General features: G+C 39.4%; 1 long non-coding RNA gene across 1 annotated transcript; it reads right to left on the minus strand.

Annotated features, from left to right (window-relative positions):
* Positions 1-416: 416 nt before the first annotated feature.
* Positions 417-10,222, minus strand: LOC137843997 (uncharacterized). The gene is made up of 2 exons (XR_011089766.1): positions 10,179-10,222; positions 417-1,383 (listed from the first exon to the last, which is right to left on the minus strand). It is a non-coding gene; the product is annotated as an uncharacterized lncRNA (long non-coding RNA).
* Between the last annotated feature and the right edge of the window lie 294 nt (positions 10,223-10,516).

Below are 10,516 nucleotides of genomic sequence, written 5' to 3' on the forward strand. Positions count from 1 at the left end.
CAAGGGTGTTAACAGCAGGCAAACAGTGAAATAGCCTTCATGACTCATTTTCTGTCTGCATTACTGGCAAAGCTCTAATATATTTTCAAAGATGCAAAGCATCTTCACAGATCTGAGGGAGCGTGTGAAGGGAAAAACCCATAGATAAAAATTTGTTTGTTTTTTAAAGGAGTTAGAAATACCAGAGTGCTAAGATTTATCTTCTTTGTTAAACTAGGAAAACTATTAAGAAGACAGGGACCATGTACTTCTTTGCTGGAGAGAGGATTCAAAAATTCTATTAAAATGTTTCCTCCCTCTTACCCCAATACTAGATTCACATTGACAATTCTGTGCTTGAAAAATCTCATTCTCCACTCCTCAAGCACATAGTCCAAATCTAAATCAAGACCAGGCAGATTTAAAGTCCAGCTATATCTTTTTTATTTGGAAAGAATCAGAAACTCTGATTTTCATATTGCAATGCAGATAAAGTTGTTGGAGGGAATGAGTGAGAGAATGAGGGAAGAAGAGAAAGTGAACGTAAGTGCATTCTCACTCACTCTTGGAAGAGTGACTCTACTGCTAGAAGTTAGGGCACAACACAAGGATGCCAGAAGATCGCCTGGTGTAGGCTAGACCACAAGACTCCCAGAAACAGTCCTTTAACAAAACTTGCATCTTCCCACGGATTGCAAAACAGTGGTAGGTCAAGATGTCAAAGCTGACCGTAGCATTCATATGGGCTGAAGTATTTCAGCAAGAAGCCAAGCTAACTGCAGCCTCCAATTGCTCTGCACTGTCTAAACTTAATTCAGTATTTTTGGTTAAATTTGACTCACCGTGTCAGATTTCCTTACTACTCAATCACTGTACTTCATTCACATAAACAAATGTCTGTCTCTCAATGTGTGCTCTTCATTTTGGTGACAAAGTGCCATTTATTCTGGACAGCATCTCACATCCAAGCATTTCATGAAGAAGCCTATTTCAGCAAGTTTTCTGTCAGAGGTTTCCAAAGTCAAAAGCTCTCAGGTCACACAACCATCATACAAGCTCCTCTAGTGAATATTTCAATGCAGTTCTGTTTTGTAAAACTGTATAACAGATTCGGGTTTGTTCTACTGTAAAACAAGTGTGTTGAAACCATCCAAATTCCTGTAAAACATCCAGTGCTCAAGTGGTCGGTCTTGAGGCCTTGACAGCACCAATAAACAGCAGGTAACTGGAATGACTTCTACTGAAGTGTTAATACAGAGCACAGCAACAGCATTGCTGGCTGACACCCAGCAGTTCAGATCATTATCTCACTGAAGCCCACATTTCATCTGAAGGTAACAACCTGCTTCATTTTTTATTTTTTTTTTTTGTTCTTCTACAAAGCTAGAGCCTGGGCAGATTCAGCTGAAAAACAAGATTAAAAAGCAGAAGGTCAAACAGCAGAATAAACAACAGCAACCTACACCTTACAAACCAAACAGCAGCACAAGAATACTAAAGCAGCACTCTGGTTATTATCATAGCATCTGCAAAAAGCAAATCCCAGACTGGTCTAAATTAGGCTGCCAGAAAGGTTTTAGATTGGTATCCAGCAGAACTGAAATGCAAATGATTAAGGTGATGACTTGGATAAGACAAAGAACAAATATCAGTCTTTATTCAGGATTTCTCTCTTTATGGTGCATATGGCGCCTGATATATTGTGAGCATAACAGAGCAAAGTGACCCAGGGAGTAGCTTGCTTAGCAGACTAAATTTTTCCCTCATGCACCCCCCAGTCCCTGGAGCATAATAGCAACTTTTTCTCTACAAGTTTAGAGCTTTCTTTGCAGCTGCAGAGATGAGGAGGAAAAAAAATATTTCACACCCTTTTCACAAGAGGCCAATTTTCTTTGTATTAAAAAAAAATCCCCCTACACATTGTCAATTATATGTATACTAAATAAGGAAACTGTTCAAATGGTTCTCGTTATGGAAGCCAAATATAACAACCCCTTTAATTATAAATTTAAAATGCTGAAATCCTCTGTAGCTAGATGAGCTAAAACGCATTGTAAGTCATTGAGACAACAATGAGTGTCACAATGTTTTATAAAAATGTCACCTAGAAACAGCTCTCTCCATCAGTGATCTCCTACCAGAAGTGTAAAAAAGAAAAAGTAAGAAAACAGCAATTAAAAAAAAATAACACATGTAGGTACTGAAAACAAACAAACAAAAAAAGAATTCCACTAAGATGAGTGGAAGGATTAGCAGACAAATCCTATAGACCGGAAGAATAAATAAAAATAATGGTAACTCCTTACATGACTTTACACTCAAATCTGATAAACTGGTTCACAGCACTCCCCCATTCATCTGAATTCCACTGAAGTCCACTGTATGGCCTACATGCAGAGTATACGTTACTATATACAGAGTAATACATACTAATTTGAAGTTTATCCTGCTGTCTCACAAAGATGAGACACCAAATGAGCAGTGCTGAGTAATTTCCCAGATAAATGACTTTCCATGGCACACACAACAGTAATCTGTCACAATTCAGGCACCTCTGAATAATGACTTTGAATCATATGAACTAGGTGTAGCACGGCAGGAATACACACTAGAGCACGATGTCTAAGTCTAAACCTACTTAACCTTAAAACTAGCTCTACACAATCTAGGTGCTTTTGACCTTCCATCTCCTCATGCCCAGAGGCTCCAAGCCTGCTGATATTTCTTAACCAAAGGGATCTTTGTCTAATAATGGGCAGAAGTCAATGCCTGTATTTAATGGAAACAAAAATATCTATAAAGATTCATGAGGGAAAAAAAAATAGAGGCCACCTGAAGAAACCACAGAGTTCTACTTGATGCAAAGAGAGACTGCATAACTAAGTCATTTAGTTTGGGCTTAGAATGGCAACTGAAACACTAGAGGAATTGTTACTTGTGCTATCCAAGGAAAATGGCTGAGCTTAAGAAACAAGTTTGGTCAAGACCACAGGCAGCACAATATTTGTAGCTTAAAGTAATAACTTACTGAACAACCCATATGACTGGAAAAGGTATACAACTTTTGTTTTCTAAAAGCAGCAGCTTTCAAAGCTAAATACAAGCACAGAAATGCATTGCTCTGAGTTCAGCTAGAAAGATAACTAAGGTCATTTTTGTAAGCAATGGTATTTGGCATCCCTGTGGAATAAGGTGAGGTGATGAGGGAGAGGAAGAAAGAAAACTTACAAGGTAACTTCACCCTCAGGAGAACGAAGACTGGTTGCAAAGACATCTCCTGCTGGTCACAAATTCTAATGCACCATAAGCCTACTGAGTCTATATTACTGGCATCTAGTAGCATCATTAATGTTAGCTTCTAGGCTCGTCTTTGGATATGTTTGCAGTAAGAGGCCTACAGGTCTAGGAATAGAGAAAGCAATTGCTTTGTACAGAACATTTACTCTTTGTCAGTAGGTGGTTTTGCCCTTTAAAGATTTCTCATGAGAGTTCTTTCTGCTGAAAAATGGTTGCTTAGCTTCACACTTACTGCAAGAGCACTTTGGGTACATTCCTGCAAGAGCACAGGCAGAATCTGGGGACACTAAGTGTTTCTGTAGCAGCATATACCACTGTGAAATAGTAAAGATGAATGGGCAAGTTTTACATGTTTTTCCTCAGGCATGTTTTAGGTGTGCTATGAGTTATACAAAGCTCTGCTTTTTCCAAGGTTAATGCAAATCAGGATTTGTGTGAAGTCCAACACAGACGGTTCTGGGAAATTTTCTTTCAATATACAGAAGTCTCCAGTATAGTTGAATGCTTAATGAATCTCCATGCAAGTCTGAGAACTAGTTTCTTATAACATTCAAGCAATTCTCTCCAAAAACACATATCTTTGTCTAGGAAAACATTCTGTCTTGGTAAAAACCTGCTCCAGATTACATCCTGATGCCTTTCCTTAGAGCAGAGGCAGCTACCTTGACTGCATCTCAGTACCTCTCATCATGGTTGTTGAATTTAATAGCAGCAGACAACCTTCTTTATAGGTTGTAAATTATGCTTCTATGTGATTCACCGTATCAAGGAAAGCAACACAAAAATAGGATAAACTTTCTATCACAAATTCGGCAGTAAGGAAGTTTCAGTATCAATTCCTACAATAACACTATCTTCATGTGATGCTAGATACAGTGTGGGCTTGGTCATACAGTTATTTACAAATGTTTTTCCAAGCTAGCCCCTGACAAAATTGATAGCGTAGGCCAACAGAGAAACAACTAATTACAACAGTAAAGGCAGAAAGAATTAATCTTTGCTTGTTTGTAAATTGCCACAAGGGAATAGCATTAACAATAGCTTTAATGCAGTAATCTGGATGCTGTCTCTTGCAAGCATGCAGACAGTTTGTGACAGCACAGTCCAACATGTCAGCACATAGGCTAGTGCAACTAGACACCTAGAAGAGTAAAACAGTCAAAGGGTACATTAGGTCCAAACTAAGCACAGGAACTTTCCTTATGCCCAGCAGAATTTTCAGTAACTCTTCAACAGAGAGAGGCTTGGAGATATGCTTGTTTTCTTCAGATGAAGGAAGAGGTTCCAGGACATGGCAGCATATTAGTCCTGCCTTTGCCCTTCCAAGTCTCCCACCAGAATGAGTCTAAAACTCAGGTGCCAGTGAGAGGCACCCCCATGTGAAGGGGAAGACAAAAGATTTTAAAAAAAAAAAAAAACTGCTAAATGGTAAAACACTTTTTAGTTTAATAATTTGCTATTTAAATCTTGCACTCACTCCTGAAGAGTTCCAGGAAAAAATAGCTTGAGTAATTTGAAGGAGTTTAGGGATTTAGTGCTACTAATATGTTAACTAATAGTTTAGGGGCTTGATGCTACTGGTTTCCACCATCTGATAGACTCATTGGCATAGACATCGTGTCAAGATGTAAGCATTGGTGTTTAAGTGGAAATGTTTACCAGAAGACAGATTTGAATCCATCATTTGTGTACACCAACATTTTCAACAACAGTATTCAACCTTAGAAGAGATTATTAATATCTGATCTAGGAGTAGTTCTTGTTTCATGATTAAAATGCATGAAGTGTAATACCCAACTGCCTCTTACAGCCATGAATCACAGAATTTCTAGGTTGGAAGAGACCTCAAGATCATCGAGTCCAACCTCTGACCTAACGCTAACAGTCCCCACTAAACCATATCCCTAAGCTCTACATCTAAACGTCTTTTGAAGACTTCCAGGGATGGTGACTCCACCACTTCCCTGGGCAGCCTGTTCCAATGTCTAACAACCCTTTCAGTAAAGAAGTTCTTCCTAACATTTAACCTAAAACTCCCCTGGCGCAACTTTAGCCCATTCCCCCTCGTCCTGTCACCAGGCACATGGGAGAACAGACCAACCCCCACCTCGCTACAGCCTCCTTTAAGGTACCTGTAGAGGGCAATAAATAAGGTCGCCCCTGAGCCTTCTCTTCTCCAGGCTGAAGAAGCCCAGCTCCCTCAGCCGGTCCTCATAAGACTTGTTCTCCAGGCCCCTCACCAGCTTTGTTGTCCTTCTCTGGACTCTTTCAAGCACCTCCATGTCCTACTTGTAGTGAGGGGCCCAAAACTGAACACAGTACTCGAGGTGCGGCCTCACCAGAGCCGATTACAGGGGGACAATAACTTCCCTAGCCCTGCTGGCCACACTGCTTCTTATACAAGCCAGGATGCTGCTGGCCTTCTTGGCCATCTGAGCACACTGCTAGCTCATATTCAGCCGACTATCAACCAATACTCCCAGCTCCTTCTCTGCCAGGCAGCTTTCTAACTATTCCTCTCCCAGTCTGTAGCTCTGCTTGGGGTTATTGTGCCCTAGGTGCAGGACCTGGCACTTGGCCTTGTTGAACTTCGTGCAGTTGACATCAGCCCATCGGTCCAGCCTATTCAGATCCTCCTGCAGAGCCTTCCTATGGCAGAGCTAGAATTGATTGCTCCAGCAATCATTTCTCTGTTTTAAATTCAAATGGCAAATCAAGAGTAACATTTGACTAACATTGCTACTTACATTATATGAGTCCCTTTAAGAGCTGTTTGTGACTACAGCTTCATTTACAACAGCAATATATATATATATATATTTAAGTGCAATATTTGGCATCAGTCACTTTGAATTGGAGTTCAATAGAGTTATCATTAGAGAACAGAGCAAGATCTGAGCTTGCTTTTTAAGGAACCAACTTCACTCTTCTTTTCCTTGCTCTGTACAGCTGCATAATCTGTACAGTTAGCAGAAGGAATGCGCTAGTATATAATTCAATTTGCAAGTATTATGTGTCACACACATCAACAGCTCAATGTCTTCTTAGATCCTTATCAGATTCACTTGACTTTAAATTAGGATAGCACCAGGGAAGCCTTGAAAGGAATGGGTAATGGATAGGGCAAGGAAATATCCTCCATGCATTCCTGATAGAGGCCTTGAATTCTGGATACTAGACCAAGACATTGCAAGCAATAAGGCAGTATCTGCTGAGAAATGGAAAGTCATTCTAATTCTAGATTAGTCTATTTCAAACTTGGCCTCCTATAATGGTATGTCATCTGCCAGTTAGCGATAGTTACAGAAGGAGCAGATCCCTAATACCAAGACCCTTCAAGCAGAGGCTGAACAGAGCTTAATGAAGGTGTGTGTGCTATTAGCAAAGAATCTGTTTGCTAATGAAGGTTACCTCAGAGCAAAAGATACTCAAAATTTAATCTGAAATTTGGAGGCAGTAGAACTTACCTGACACTCCAGAAAGGTACACAGCAACAAAATCCACAATTACATACTGTTGATGCTTTTCAAACATTTTAGTTTTAATTCTCATATAGCTCTTCCTCCTACTTTAAGTGTCATGGAGACATTAAACTTCCATTGCTGCATCTGGGAGAGACCTTTGTTCCTCTTGCCTTTAAGAGATTTTTGTCATCTTTGACTAAGCTTGTCTTGGGTTTCTTCCAATTTCCAATTGCTGCTTTGAAGCTGTGAGGCAAACTGTCACTGTACAAGAGATAAATTAGTCTCTACCACTTTTTGCCATATCTGTGGCCCCCCAAAACAACACTTAATGCAGCAAGTTGACAGGCCCTACTGTTTTGATCAAGGCTTGGGACTAAAGAGTCACAGTAGCAATCTTCCTTCCTGAAAGATATGTAGCAGGAAAGAGGGGGACATTGTTTCACTGTTGAGACATTTTTAATTTTGACCACAAACTCATGCACTCCAGAAGAAACTCAGGATTCAGAATCAAGGCAAAAATACCATGAAAAACAGTTTGATGCTCCAGGTGGCATATCCAATGAATAAGATACGCACTTGCATATACTGTGTGGCCTGTCTCACCTGAACTAGAAAATACTAAGTACACTGACAATTGAGAGGGAACCAAAGATGCAGAACCTACTGGTCTTCTTGTGTAGAGTATTATCTGACTATCATTATCTAAATACGTTACTGAAGCCAGATTTATATCACTTATCTCATATCACTGCTTCAGCCTTAAAACAGTAATTGTCTTTCACAGGCAAGCCAGCTTCTGTCTCACACACTTGTACAGACACAATTACTTAAAATCACACACAAATGGGTTTCTGTACTATCCTTAGACCTATGCTTATTACAGAAAGAGAAATGATAATATTATATTTCCCTCCATAAAGACACCTCTGTGTCAAACTGAAAGTGTTACAGGGCCAGCCCATCATTTTTACAGCATGGAAAAATCAAACAGGAGTACACCTCCAACACAGTGTCTTAGAGCACCAGTTAGATTCCCTAGACAAGATTATTAGTTAGAGTTAACCTATAAATTTTAAATAGCATCTCACCTCACAACACAGAGGTAGGTTTTCCCCCCCCCTCTCTAAGAGGGATAGCATCTACATGCTCAGATATCAGACCACAAACATTAGAAACCAGGCTAACATACAAGCTGAATCATGGTCACTACCAGAAAGCAGAGTTTTAAGAGACCACTTTTCCATTTTCAGTACTTGACTTGCATCATTGCTGTCAAGGAGGTGAAGGAAATTACCTTATCAGGCCTTTGCTGAAGAACTGGCAGGTTCTCCTGTTTGCTTAATGAAATCTAAGCTGTACTCAATCACCATAGTAACAACAGCAACCAAATATGCTAAGAAAGGGATAGACAATCTATCACCACATTAATCAGATTCAGTTTATAATATATCGACATTGTAGACACATCTTAATGCACACTGCCATTTTCTCAAGTTTCCATCTTTCTTCTTAGAGCTTAACATCTGTTCAGGGGACTTTCCACCAAACATTAAAACATCTCTGCATCTCAGCTACACATTTTCACCTGGCTTCCAAGTAGGCTACCTAATTCATGTCATACTCAGACTTTAGTCATTCTCTGCCAGCTACCCTGCTTACTATGATGAGTATCAGTCAAAACAGTTTTCTTACCCAAGACAGCCTGCTGCCTTCCTAACACACAAACTCTTGATACTTTGCAAGTCCAAGGAGGTTCCCATTGGATCTCCTACCAGAAATTCCTAGAGGTTGCCAAGAAATCTTAATATCTTATCTGCCAGTACCAGCATGCTCTTTTTGTGGAAATATTTGCCTGCTGATACTGTGTTCACAGCAGGGAAGACTCCTGTCATCAGGTAGCAGACAGACACTAGATATGAGCTTGCAATCCTCATCAAGAGGCTTCTAATACCATCCTAAATTGTTTCTAAGAATATCATCTTTTAAGTCACATCGCTCTATATCCAAAAGAAGGGGTATCCTAAGCCCTATAAGCTGGCTAGGGTAAGTCAGACAAGAAGCATTAGCCATTAAGTTATGGAAATTCCCCAACAGTTCTCTGAAAGACATTGAGAACAGGCCACTAAACCATTACCCAAACCAAAAGCTTGCAGCAATTATCATTCTGAAAAGCAGCAGGGTGCCAGAATAAGTGCTGAAGCTGCCAAACAGAAGTTACACATACAAGTTTAGAAGAGTCCCTGCATACTATACTGATCCTGAAGATCAAATCTATTTGAAACTGGGGGTGAAGAGACCTTCTCTGCTACTTCACAGGAGGACTTTACAACAGACTCTCTAAAGATACGTAAGCAGCAGCAGCCATATCATAAGCTTTGTTTATTAAAGATAAAGTTTTATACTCTAGCCAGTTTAACAGAAAACAAGGGCAGACAACCATCAAAATACTAGTACTGTTTTTATGGATAGTTATATCTTAACGTATTTTACATATACCATGTCCCATATGACTGGTGAGACTAGATACTCAATAGGACTCTGCAGGACTATTTTAAGATATTAATTTAACTACATATAACAAGAAAAATATAGTAGTGTTTTCCTGTCTAGAGAAGGACATACCATCAACAAGATGACTACTGGCTGGTCTGTACATACTGTAAGTGATGCATAAGTAAGCAAAAGCATGCACCCATTGCTTCTGTCCCACATTCTCAGAGGATGCCACATGCATCTCTTGTCTAATAAGTTTCATCTTAGAGTATAGATGAAATGGAGGCAAGAAAAGAAGTCTAACTTACACACTGCAGCCTTGACTGTACAGGCCCAGGACCACCCAGTCAGGATACAAGCCACGTGACCTCTTTTGATCAAATGCACATTTAGAGTGTAATTTTAAGGAAACAAAAATACCTTAATCATTTTTAGTCTGCAGTACTACTCCTCAACTGATAGCCTCTTACACCTGCTCAATTTCCCCTGTTGCCATTAAAACACGTTTTCATAAGTTCAAGATAAATAAAAAAGCCAAGTCACATACAGAAGAAAACACTTTTCAAAAACAAATAAACAAACAAACAAAAAAACCACCCACACTCACCTATGCTGACCTAAAAGCTAAGCTCTTTCCACAAACAAAGAAAACAAATCTAGAAGAGACCAGCTTTTAAAGACCATCAGGCTTTCTTCTAACTGCAGCTTTCAAGCATCACAACTACATCAGATACTCACATGCCTAAAAACCACTTCACAAAACACTGAACCAAAACCTAATGAAAACACAGTTTAAAAATACAGCTTAAACTAATTCCAAAACTCTCATCGGTCTGCTGTTTTTGTTTTGTTTCTAACTACTGTCTCAGAGTTTACATAGCTGTACTGATGACTAACATTATATTGAAACTTCAAAGAAGCAGAAAAAACAAGGCATCACCTGACCTCAGAATTAAGGGAAAGTAATTGGGGTCTGTTCATGGACTTCAAGGCCTGGAGATAAGCAAGAGTCTAAGTAATACTTAAAGATTCTTTAATTAGCAGCAGTATGTTCTTCAGGTGAATTCACTTGAAAATCATCATTTTCATAGTTAACACTTGTGCAGTGAGGATTCCTAAATCCAACTGGTTGTCATTGATCCTTCATTAAGGTAAAAGGCGTTGGAGTTAAAAGGGAGGTAGGGAAGACATGGGGTAAATAAAAACAAACAAAAACCAACAACAAAAAATGCTGGAACAGATTTTAGTTTTAACTTGAGTGTTTCTTCAGGAGAAAACAAACA

Source organism: Anas acuta, chromosome 1 (assembly GCF_963932015.1).
Source record: "Anas acuta chromosome 1, bAnaAcu1.1, whole genome shotgun sequence".
In the NCBI taxonomy this organism is placed as follows: domain Eukaryota; kingdom Metazoa; phylum Chordata; class Aves; order Anseriformes; family Anatidae; genus Anas; species Anas acuta.